Source organism: Camelina sativa, chromosome 17, assembly GCF_030686135.1.
Source record: "Camelina sativa cultivar CO46 ecotype springtype chromosome 17, ASM3068613v1".
Lineage (NCBI taxonomy): Eukaryota > Viridiplantae > Streptophyta > Magnoliopsida > Brassicales > Brassicaceae > Camelina > Camelina sativa.
Window position 1 is genome coordinate 30,247,384 of NC_141896.1, and position 13,326 is coordinate 30,260,709.

Below are 13,326 nucleotides of genomic sequence, written 5' to 3' on the forward strand. Positions count from 1 at the left end.
TGTGATGTTAGACTTGTTAGATCATTGCCTTGGATGTTAGGAATCTTTCTTGTTGCTTGGGATCGAGTTTTGTGGTTGTAGGAATGAAGATCCGGCGAGAAGCTTCGGAGAAAACACGGTGTTCAGCATTGTGTCGGTCGATGCAAGTGCGAGGACGGCGCATAAAACTCTAGGGTTTTCGTGTTATATCGAGCATGCGTCGGTTGATGCAGATTGGGTGTCGGTCGATGCAAGTGTAACTTGCATCGGTCGATGCAGCTTCTGTGTCGGTCGATGCATCCCCATGTGGTATCGGTCGATGCATGTTGGTGTCGGTCGATGCAGAGTCCTGGTTTGTTATTTGTTGTTTGTTGATTGTTGTGTGATGGTTAGAGATACTCTATTGCTTGTGTGTATAGCCCAGTAGATGGGAGGATTGCTTTACTGAGTGTTTATAAAATACTCATGCATTGCAATATGTGTTTGTGGTGCAGGTAAAGGCAAAATGTGATCGTGGAATCAAGGCAATGAAGAAGAGGATGCTCTAGGGACTCGGTTTGATGTTGTCTGGCATTGCTAGGTTGCTAGATTTGGGTCATTAGAAACATTGCTAGGTTGCTGGTTTCATGTTTCCAGATTATTGGTTATTATTGGATATTTATTGGTATTGTTATTCCACTGTTGGTTGTGATTGTGGTTAGCTGGCTAGTGGATATGGGACCACTAGTTGTAGTTTATTTATATATTTATTATTTATTATTTATTATTAAAAAAGGTCGGTCCTTTCATTTTGGTATCAAAGCCCTTACGGTTCTAGGTTTGGGTTCACTAGGTTTCTGTTGTGATGTTTGGGATTGCATGTCTTGATTGATTATGTGAGTTAGTCAATTGTGTGTGGCATGGAGTCCTAGAACATCCTCTTCGAGCCGACTGTGTGATTCCACGGTGAGTTTATATTTCTGTGTGTTAATAGAAATTGTTTGCTTAGTCTTCTGTTCATGGTAGTGCAGATGGCTAGAGATGGTGCTGTTGCTGGTCGTGGTCGTGGACGCGGACATGGTCGTGGACGCGGACGTGGTCGTGGTAGGGACAGAGTCCCATAAGTTAGTGAGACTGAGGACCAGAGTGTGACAGCAAAGGGTGTTGGCGAGTCGCAGGGTGTTCCAGGAGATTCAGTGAGTGTGGCCGGAGGGGGCGGTGTTGATGCTCCAGTGGCCGGAGATGCTAGGGTCCCGGGTGTGGGAGTCCCAGTGGGTGGAGTCCCTGGTGTTGACGTTGTGGCTACGCTAGCACAGGTGTTGGAGCGGTTACCGCCAGTGGTACCGGCTTAGGCTCAGGTAGTGCCACCAGTGGTGGCGGAGGAGCGGCAGCGAGTGGCTGCAGAGGCAGGACTTCATGGACGTTATCTGTCTATGCTCAAGGAGATGAGGGGTCTTTTCATTGAGAAGTTTTTGGGTGGTACAGACCCTACTATTGCGGATGCGTGGAGGACGAGTGTGGAACGTAACTTCCATACTCTGAGATGTCCTGAGGAGTTTTGGGTGGACATAGGGGTCTACCATTTGAGTGGTGATGCTGAGTTGTGGCGGAGATCAGTGGCTGCTAGGAGAGTGCAGCGGGAGATGACTTGGGCTGACTTCGTCTTGGAGTTCAACCGCAAGTATTTTTCCTAGGGAGGCATTGGACCGGTTGGAGGTGCAGTTCCTTCAGTTATCTTAGGGGACGCGGTCAGTGCGGGAGCTAGACTTGGAGTTCAGTCGACTTCTATGTTATGGGGGTCGGGCTATGGAGTCTGAGGAGGCTCAGATCAGGAGGTTTTTAAGGGCTCTACGTGATGATTTGAGAGTTCACTGTCGAGGGCTGAGTTATGCTACGCGTGCAGAGCTGGTTGAGAATCCAGCAGAGATTGAGGAGGATATTTGGGCACAGTCAGTGGCGGTTTGTCCAGCAGTTCAGCCTAGTATGGCTCAGCAGCAGGGTGGTTCTAGCAGGGGCGGTAGGCCTACACATGGAACCAAGAGGAGGTGGGAGGCTACGCAGAGGCCGAGTGGTGCGAGTTGCTTCAGTTGTGGGAGCAAGGATAATACGATCTCCCTAGGATGGAACTCTGATGGAGGCTGATGACAGGTGATAGGCGACGTGAATGGATGGTGATGATGATGAACGAATGACTTGCGAGTGACTATGTGTGATGATCGAGAGACGAAAGCAATGGTTCGATGGGGAGAATTGTTTAGATGATCAAATGGATTCGAAAACAGAGTGAAGAGTTTCTTAATCACAAAGTGTTTAGAAACTCAGAATCATGAACGCATTCACGAGTTCATATTGAGAGAAAAAGTTGAACAATACTTGTTACATAAAACTTCTTTGCTACCAAACAAGGATGCGTCGCTATTGGGTTTTATAATCAACCCTAGGCTCGACACTCCAAACAACAGGAAGTTCAAACTAAAACAACAAGACGTTTTAAGGAAATAAGAAAAAAGCAAAACGTCTAGGTGACTTGTAGTAGTACAGAAGTCACTTGAACTGGTACAGAAGTCAGATGACTTGTACATTATTCCCCATTTGTAATAACTTCTAGATAACTCGACGTAGTGATCCACTTGCCTCATTAAAAACTATACTGAGAAAACCCATTGGGAGAAAACTCAGCTATGGGAAAAAGAGTACAAACTTCACACCTAAGTTATCTAGTTATCATTACCGGGTGAAGTCTTCAAGGTGGATATGTTGAAGACTTGGATCCTCGGTAGATTGAGTGACCCGTCAGCTATGAGTGAATGAGCTTCCTTGGCCATCTCCTTAGCTCTTGAACGAGTGATCCTTCCCACGATCTCCGGTTTCTCTACAGCTTCTGACTCCTTGCTAGCCACGATCATATCAAAGAATCACAAGGTTGCTAGTTGTCCCAAGAGGAGTGCTCCGACGGCAGGGCCTCAGGTATGTTATCATTGTAGGGAGATAGGGCACATCAGACCCTTTTGTCCCAAGTTGCAGCCGGCAGCAGTGGCAGCGTTGCTGCAGGTGCAGCCTGGAGGTCAGCAGGTGGCACGGATTGAGCAGGTGCCACAGGTTTACACGACAGCAAAGACTGGTGGAACCAATGCCGGGGCGATCACAGGTATAATTTCTGGTACTTAAGCTTTGTGAATTTTTTAGTAGGTTCAGATTTTATGTTTTTCCTGTGATAAAGCGTTAGGTTCTCAACACATGAGGTTTGTGTAGGGACCTTGTTGGTGGGCGGGTTTAAGTCCCATGTTATGTTTGATTCTGGAGCTTCTCATAGCTTCATTACTCTAGAGTGTGCAGAGAGCGCGGGAATCAGAGGGGATCCCGGGGAGCGTACTCGAGTTGTCAGAGTTACGGGAGGCAAGTTCTTGCTTATCAGTCCAGTGGAGTTATATGATGTTATTCTCGGGATGGATTGGTTGCATCGGCATAGGGTTCATTTGGATTGTCATCGGGGTAGAGTGAAAGTTTGAGCGTCCAGGAGGGAAGTTGGTGTTTCAGGGTATTAGACCGACTTCGGGGAGTCTCGTTGATGTGATCCGGAGACGCGGTCGCGGTATGGTCGCGGCTTGAGCTCTCGGTCAACTTTCGAATGGTAGAACTTTCCTCGGCAAAGGTTCTTGGCTTCGGATCTAGGCGAGAAACAAACGAGGGAAACGGAGTTTGAAGTGATTCAAACGAGCCGTTTGGGAATACGGTCGAGAAGCCACGAACTGGTCGATCGGATGGTGCGGATGCGGAGTCATACGAACGGTCGGTTGCGATGGAAGTGATGATGGAGACGAGTTGAGATTGTTTGATGGAGAGCTCGAGATCTTGTGAAAGAGAACTCGAGGTTGCGAAGGGGAAAAGATAGAAGCAAAGCGAGGGGAGACGAGAGTGGAACAAATGATGACACAAGAGAGTTGGTTCTTCTCTTGATACGGTCGCTAACAAGATCGAACCCGGTTTGAGTCTTGCTAGGGTTCTCTCACTTAGGCAATCCCGGATTGGACTAATGAGAGGATGGAGACAATTCAAGAATCTCTCTTTAGAAAAGTTTTACTTTCATTCAAGTCTAAGGGAAACAAAGCTAAGAGAGAGTTTAAATACATTAGGTCACTGTGAAGAACAAGTATCCTCTTCCTAGGATCGATGAGTTGTTGGATCAGTTGAGGGGTGCTACTTGGTTCTCCAAGGTAGATCTGGCGTTGGGTTATCATCAGATACCGATAGATGAGGCAGATGTGAGGAAGACTGCTTTCAGGACGAGGTATGGGCATTATGAGTTTGTAGTGATGCCTTTCGGGTTGACTAACGCGCCAGCAGCGTTTATGAGATTGATGAACAGTGTGTTTCAGGAGTTTCTGGACGTTTCTGTCATCATTTTCATCGACGATATCCTGGTATATTCTAAGAGTCCTGAGGAGCATGCAGTGCATTTGAGGGCAGTTTTGGAGAAGCTTTGGGAGCAGAAGTTGTTTGCCAAGTTAAGCAAGTGCAGTTTTTGGCAGCGTGAGATGGGTTTTCTGGGTCACATTGTTTCTGCAGAGGGGGTTTCTGTAGATCCGGAGAAGATTGAGGCTATCAGGGATTGGCCTAGACCATAGAATGCCACGGAGATCAGGAGTTTCCTTGGGTTGGCAGGTTACTACAGGAGGTTTGTGCAGGGTTTTGCAAGTAGAGCACGCCCTATGACTAAGTTGACAGGGAAGGATGTTCCTTTTGTTTGGTCACAGGAGTGTGAGGAGGGCTTTGAAAGCCTTAAGGAGATGTTGACTACTACTCTAGTGTTGGCTTTGCATGAGCAGGGAGAACCCTATGTGGTTTATATTGATGCATCTAGATTTGGTTTGGGGTGTGTGTTGATGCAGCATGGGAAGGTGATTGCCTATGCTTCGCGGCAGTTGCGGAAGCATGAGGGCAACTATCCCCTCTTCAAAAGGATTTGTCCTTAAATTGGGATCTGCATAATAAGGAAGCAAGTCAGAAACATTGAATGTGGAAGATATATTATACTTACCTTGAAGATTAATCTGGTAGGCGTTGTCGTTGATCTTCTTGATGACTTCAAATGGACCATCAGCTCGTGGTAGAAGCTTGCTTTTCCTCTCTTCTAGGAACCTATCCTTGCGTAGATGAATCCACACCAAGTCTCCTTCTTCGAAAACGAGTTCCTTTTTGCCCTTGTTCGCATGTTTCTCGTACTGCTTGGTTCTTTTCTCTATGTTCTCCTTAGCTTTAGCATGTATCCTCCTGACCTGTTCAGCCTTTTCTTTGCCATCAAAGCTACACTTCACACTTAAAGGTAAAGGAATCAAGTCTAGAGGTGACTGTGGATTAAAACCATAAACAATTTCAAAAGGAGAGAACAGAGTAGCAGAATGCTTAGCGTGATTATATGCGAACTCAACGTGTGGTAGACATTCTTCCCATGACTTGAGATTGCTTTTCACTAGGTCCTGAGGAGAGTAGATAGCGTCCTGTTCACAACTTCGGTTTGCCCATCTGTTTGCGGATGACATGTGGTTGAGAATGATAGCTTGGTTCCGAGTTTAGTCGATAACGTTCTCCAGAAGTGTCCTAGAAACTTTGTATCTCAGTCTGAAACGATTACTTGAGGTATTCCATGCAGACGTACTACTTCCCTGAAAAACAAGTTAGCTACAATAACAGCATCGTCCGTCTTGTGACTAGCAATGAAGTGAGCCATCTTGCTAAACCTGTCAACCACAACAAAAATCGAGTCTCTACCATTTCTGGTTCGAGGTAAGCCAAGAACAAAATCCATAGAAATATGAGTCCAAGGTTGAGAAGGGATAGGGAGAGGAGTGTACAAGCCGTGGGGCTGTACTTTACCCTTGCCATTTTGCAGATATGGCACCTAGAACAGACTTTCTCAACGTCTTTCTTCATTTGAGGCCAATAGAAGTGTTCTTGCAGTCCAAGTAGAGTCTTTGACACTCTGAAATGTCCAGCTAGTCCACCTCCGTGAGCTTCTCTAATCAATAGTTTCCTTATGGATCCTCTTGGTATGCACAATCGATCCTTATAAAATAGATATCCATCCTGCCTATAGTAGTTTTCAAAGGCAAACTTATCGCATTTGTCATCGCTCTCAGCAAAATCGATGTCAGTCTCATAAAGTTCTACTATTCTACCAAAACCTTCAAGCTTAGATGACAAGGTAGAAACGAGAGTGTACCTCCTGGATAATGCATATGCAACTACATTATCCTTACCTTTCTTGTACTTAACCGTGTAGGGAAAAGTCTCTATGAACTCCATCCATCTAGCATGTCTTTTGTTGAGCTTCTGTTGTCCTTTAAGATGCTTCAAGGACTCATGATCAGTATGAATAACGAACTCCTTTGGCCACAGGTAATGCTGCCACGTTTGAAGAGCCCGAACCAAGGCGTACAGCTCCTTGTCATATGTAGGATAGTTTAGCGTCGATCCTCCTAGTTTCGCACTGAAGTAAGCTACTGGTTTTCTATCCTGCATCAAAACAGCACCTATACCCACTCCGGAGGCATCACATTCAATCTCAAAAGTTTTCTTGAAATCATGAAGTAAAAGAATAGGGGCAGTGATAAGCTTCTCTTTTAAGGTTGAAAACGCCTTCTCTTGTGCTTCCTCCCATCTGAATCCTACATCTTTCTTGATAACTTCTGTAAGTGGTGTGGCAATAGTACTGAAGTCTTGGACAAATTGCCTGTAGAATCCTGCTAGTCCATGAAAGCTCCTGACTTCTGCCACGTTTTTGGGTGTTGGCCACTCCTTAATAGCCTTGACCTTCTCATCGTCCACTCTAACTCCTTCTACACTGACAACAAAGCCTAGAAAGACAACCTCAGTAGTACAGAACGAACATTTAGAAAAATTAGCAAAGAGGGATTGAGAACGTAGAACATTTAGAACTTGGCGGATGTGTTCTAAGTGTTCTTCTAGACCTTTGCTGTAGATGAGGATGTCGTCGAAGTACACAACCACAAAGACGCCAATGAAAGGTCTGAGAGCATGATTCATTAAACGCATGAAGGTGCTAGGAGCATTGGTGAGACCAAACGGCATGACTAGCCATTCGTAAAGCTGTTTTCCATTCATCTCCTTCCTTCATTCTGATCTGATGATACCCACACTTCAAATCGATCTTTGAGAAGACTGTTGACCCATATAACTCGTCCAGCATATCATCTAATCTCGGAATCGGATGTTTGTACTTCACTGTGATGTTGTTAATAGCTCTGCAGTCAACACACATCCTCCATGAACCATCTTTCTTTGGTACGAGTAAGACTGGTACCGCACATGGACTGAGACTCTCTCTGATGTGTCCCTTGTTCATCAACTCTTCTACTTGCTTATGAAGCTCTTTAGTCTCTACAGGATTGGTTCTGTAAGCTGGTCTGTTCGGTAGAGATGAACCTAGTACCAAATCGATCTGATGCTCTATCCCACGTATTGGAGGCAAGCCTGGAGGTATCTCTTATGGAAATACATCCTTATACTCCTCTATAATCTCTATCATCTCGCGTGGAAGCTCTTCTGCTGACTTAGTACTAGCGAGTGTCTCTTTGTAGACAAACATGAATGTGGTCATCTTTGGGTCAAATAGCTTATTGAAATCACTGTGATTGATGTACAAGCTGTGAGACACTTTCTCTGTATCCTTGCGGTTCATGTGAAGCTGATCCTTGTAGATCTCGCTGGGTGTAAGTGGTAGAAGAGGGACCTTGCGTCCTTTGAACTCAAATGACTATTTGTTAGTGTAGCCATCATGAAACACTCTTCTGTCGAACTGCCATGGTCTTCCCAAAAGAATATGACTTGACTTCATCGGAATCACATCACAAAGCAGCTCATCTTCGTACTTCCCAATTGTAAGTTTCACTACCACTTGCTGCGAAACTGTTAGAGCTCCCTTGTTATTCAACCACTGTAGTTGATAAGGTCTTGGATGTGAAGTGGTCTTGAGATTAAGCTTCTGTACCATCTCTTCACTAGCTGCATTAGTACAGCTTCCACCATCAACGATCAAGGTGCAGACCTTGTCTTGAACCATACACCGTGTGGGAAAGAGGTTCTCACGCTGTCCTCTATCATCTGGATGAATCTGAACACTTAAAGCTCTGCGTGCTACCAACATCTCTCCCATGACTGCTAGTTCACCTTCTTCACCGAAATCAGACTCTGGTTCACTCTCTTAACTGTCTACAAGCACAATCTCTCCTCCTTCTTGAAGAAGAAACATCTTCTTGTTAGGACAGTCTCTAGAATAATGCCCCATTCCTTGGCATTTGAAACACCTGATATGACTTGTAGAAGTGCTACTCTTGGGCTTGAAATCGATCTTAACTTCCTCTTTGACTGTGGCTGTCGCGGGTTTGCTGTCCTTGGTGAAGGCGGGTTTGCTGAACTCTCTTCGCTTGGGAATGTTAGGCGTAAACGTTGACCTCACTCCCTTTCTCTTAATCTGCGATTCAATCAGCTCTGCCTTATGTACCATTTCTTGCACATCTTCATAGTTCTGCAGCTCTATCTTGTCTTGAATCTCTCTGTTCAAACTTCCAAGAAACCTAGACGTAACCATGTCTTCACTTTCTCTCAGATCAACCCTGATCATAAGCGTTTCCAGCTCCTGATAGTAGTCTCTTATAGACTTAGTGCCTTGAGTGAGATGCCTCAGCTTGTTAAGAATCTCTCTCTGATAGTGTGTAGGCACAAACTTCTTTCTCATCTGCGTGACTAACTGTTCCCATGTAGTGATAGCAGGCTCTCTCTGTCGATGTCTAGTGAGTCCCAACTGCTCCCACCGCAACAAAGCATAGCCATTAAATTCAGATATGGCTATCTTCACCTTGTTCAACTCATAGGTACCTTGAACTTGAAAGTTCGACTCCATCTTTCTTTTCCAGTCTAGATAAGTCTCTGGATCATTGGTACCATGGAACGAAGGATACTGAATCTTGAGATGATTCAGCTGCTGCCTCAAAGGATCATAATCCCTGCCATGATCTCTGTTTTTGTTTCTCCTCATTGTCTCTTGGCTATGATCTGAAGCTTCATCTTCTTCTGAATACTCTCTATCTGTATCAAAGTATATTCGATGCCCAGCTACTTGTTCAGCTCGTCGTGGGCGTGTAGGATCTCTACCAGTTCTGCGATACTCTCTTTCTCTGCTTTGAGTGTTTCTTCTCTGATTCAAACAAGTCTCTCTTTCCCCAGTAGGTGACTTAGCTGTTCTGATCCGTGTATGTTTGGAAGAAGCTCCCATGTGTCCTTTCCTTTAGCTAAGCGGAGAGTCTCATTAGGACTAGGTGGTTCTGAAGAACTCTGATCTGATGCGCTAGTTGCTTGAGCTATATCTTTGATCTGCTTCTCAAACTTGTTACTGAGCTGCTCCATCTGTTGCTGGAACTGAGTAGACATTGTCTTGATTGCTTCTGTTATTTGCTTAGCCATGGCTTGGTTCAAAGCTTCCATAGCTTCTGGAGAAAGCTCCATTGTACCTGCAAATTAAAGGAGAAAACTTGATGTAAAACGTTCCTTGAGTGAAAGAAACAAAATAAACTCTAAGACTCGGAATCTAAACAAGAAAAACACGACTGCAGACCTAATGTCGAACAACACTACAAGAAAATCGATCAACACCAAACTCTATATCGAACAAACTTCGACAGAAATAGACCCTAATGCAGTCAAATTTCGAAAACAACACAGAAACTAATCCCTAAACTCACAGAACTAGATCTAGACACCAATGAACAACAAAAACAAACCCTAAAACTAAACAAACGAAATAAATAAAAAACCACAAACGAGATTAGGGTTTAGAATCGCTCAGCCTTTGGCACAAAGTTGGCTCTGATACCACATAATATGATCTCCCTAGGATGGAACTCTGATGGAGGCTGATGACAGGTGATAGGCGACGTGAATGGATGGTGATGATGATGACAGAATGACTATGTGTGATGATAGAGAGACGAAAGCAATGGTTGGATGGGGAGAATTGTTTAGATGATCAAATGGATTCGAAAACAGAGTGAAGAGTTTCTTAATCAGAAAGTGTTTAGAAACTCGGAATCATGAACGCATTCACGAGTTCAGATTGAGAGAAAAAGTTCAACAATACTTGTTACATAAAACTTCTTTGCTACCAAACAAGGAGGCGTCGCTATTGGGTTTTATAATCAACCCTAGGCTCGACACTCCAAACAACAGGAAGTTCAAACTAAAACAACAAGACGTTTTAAGGAAATAAGAAAACAGCAAAACGTCTAGGTGACTTGTAGTAGTACAGAAGTCACTTGTACTGGTACAGAAGTCAGATGACTTGTACATTATCCCCATTGGTAATGACTTCTAGATAACTCGACGTAGTGATCCACTTGCCTCATTAAAAACCATACTGAGAAAACCCATTGGGACAAAACTCAGCTATGGGAAAAAGAGTACAAACTTCACACCTAAGTTATCTAGTTATCATTACCGGGTGAAGTCTTCAAGGTGGATATGTTGAAGACTTGGATCCTCGGTAGATTGAGTGACCCGTCAGCTATGAGTGAATGAGCTTCTTTGGCCATCTCCTTAGCTCTTGAACGAGTGATCCTTCCCATGATCTCCGGTTTCTCTGCAGCTTCTGACTCCTTGCTAGCCACGATCATATCAAAGGATCACAAGGTTGCTAGTTGTCCCAAGAGGAGTGCTCCGACGGCAGGGCCTCAGGTTTGTTATCATTGTAGGGAGACAGGGCACATCAGGCCCTTTTGTCCCAAGTTGCAGCCGGCAGCAGTGGCAGCGTTGCTGCAGGTGTAGCCTGGAAGTCAGCAGGTGGCACGGATTGAGCAGGCGCCACGGGTTTACACGACAGCAAAGACTGGTGGAACCAGTGCCGGGGTGATCACATGTATAATTTCTGGTACTTAAGCTATGTGAAGTTTTTAGTAGGATCAGATTATATGTTTTTCCTGTAATAAAGCGTTAGGTTATCAACACATGAGGTTTGTGTAGGGACCTTGTTGGTGGGCGGGTTTAAGTCCCATGTTATGTTTGATTCTGGAGCTTCTCATAGCTTCATTACTCTATAGTGTGCAGAGAGCGCGAGAATCAGAGGGGATCCCGGGGAGCATACTGGAGTTGTCAGAGTTACGGGAGGCAAGTTCTTGCTTATCAGTCCAGTGGAGTTATATGATGCTATTCTCAGGATGGATTGGTTGCATCGGCATAGGGTGCATTTGGATTGTCATCGGGGTAGAGTGGAGTTTGAGCGTCCAAGAGGGAAGTTGGTGTTTCAGGGTATTAGACCGACTTCGGGGAGTCTCGTTGATGTGACCTGGAGACGCGGTCGCGGTATGGTCGCGGCTTGAGCTCTCGGTCAACTTTCGAATGGTAGAACTTTCCTCGGCAAAGGTTCTTAGCTTCGGATCTAGGCGAGAAACAAACGAGAGAAATGGAGTTTGAAGTGATTCAAACGAGCCATTTGGGAATACGGTCGAGAAGCCACGAACTGGTCGATCGGATGGTGCGGATGCGGAGTCGTACGAATGGTCGGTTGCAATGGAAGTGATGATGGAGACGAGTTGAGATGGTTTGATGGAGAGCTCGAGATCTTGTGAAAGAGAACTCGAGGTTGCGAAGGGGAAAAGATGGAAGCAAAGCGAGGGGAGACGAGTGTGGAACGAATGACGACACAAGAGAGTTGGTTCTTCTCTTGATACGGTCGCTAACAAGATCGAACCCGGTTTGAGTCTTGCTAGGGTTCTCTCACTTAGGCAATCCTGGATTGGACTAATGAGAGGATGGAGACAAGTCAAGAATCTCTCTTGAGAAATTTTTTATTTTCATTCAAGTCTAAGGGAAACAAAGCTAAGAGAGAGTTTAAATACATTAGGTCACTGTGAAGAACAAGTATCCTCTTCCTAGGATCGATGAGTTGTTGGATCAGTTGAGGGGTGCTACTTGGTTCTCCAAGGTAGATCTGGCGTCGGGTTATCATCAGATACCGATAGATGAGGCAGATGTGAGGAAGACTGCTTTCAGGACGAGGTATGGGCATTATGAGTTTGTAGTGATGCCTTTCGGGTTGACTAACGCGCCAGCAGCGTTTATGAGATTGATGAACAGTGTGTTTCAGGAGTTTCTGGATGTTTCTGTCATCATTTTCATCGACGATATCCTGGTATATTCTAAGAGTCCTGAGGAGCATGCAGTGCATTTGAGGGCAGTTTCGGAGAAGCTTTGGGAGCAGAAGTTGTTTGCCAAGTTAAGCAAGTACAGTTTTTGGCAGCGTGAGATGGGTTTTCTAGGTCACATTGTTTCTGCAGAGGGGGTTTCTGTAGATCCGGAGAAGATTGAGGCTATCAGGGATTGGCCTAGACCATAGAATGCCACGGAGATCAGGAGTTTCCTTGGGTTGGCAGATTACTACAGGAGGTTTGTGCAGGGTTTTGCAAGTAGAGCACGCCCTATGACTAAGTTGACAGGGAAGGATGTTCCTTTTGTTTGGTCACAGGAGTGTGAGGAGGGCTTGGAAAGCCTTAAGGAGATGTTGACTACTACTCCAGTGTTGGTTTTTCCTGAGCAGGGAGAACCCTATGTGGTTTATATTGATGCATCTAGAGTTGGTTTGGGGTGTGTGTTGATGCAGCATGGGAAGGTGATTGCCTATGCTTCGCGGCAGTTGCGGAAGCATGAGGGAAACTATCCTACTCATGATTTGGAGATGGCTGCTGTAGTTTTTGCCCTGAAGATTTGGAGATCTTATCATTACGGTGCAAAGGTACAGGTGTTTACAGATCATAAGAGCCTGAAGTATATATTCACTTAGCCTGAGCTGAATTTGAGACAGAGGCGGTGGATGGAGCTTGTGGCAGATTATAATTTGGAGATAGCCTATCACCCTGGTAAGGCTAACACGGTTGCGGATGCTCTGAGTCGGAAGAGGGTAGCTTCGGCTCAGGAGCAGGAGATGGAGTCTCTGGTATGAGAGATCAGTGCTTTGAGCTTGTGTGCTGTTTCACAGGAACTGTTGGGTTTAGAAGCAGTAGATAGAGCAGATCTTCTGAGTAGGGTGTGGTTGGCTCATGAGAAGGATTTGGGGCTGGTGAATGCCTTTAAGGATATGGATTCAGAGTATCAGGTCTCAGATAATGGAACTATCTTGGTGCACGGTCGGGTTTGTGTGCCCAAGGATGAGGAGTTCAAGCAGGAGATTCTGATAGAGGCTCATGCGAGCAAGTTTTCTATTCATCCAGGAGCGACTAAGCTGTACCGTGACCTCAAGAGGTACTATCACTGGGTCGGGATGAAGAAGGATATGGCTAATTGGGTTTCGAGGTGCGATGTGTG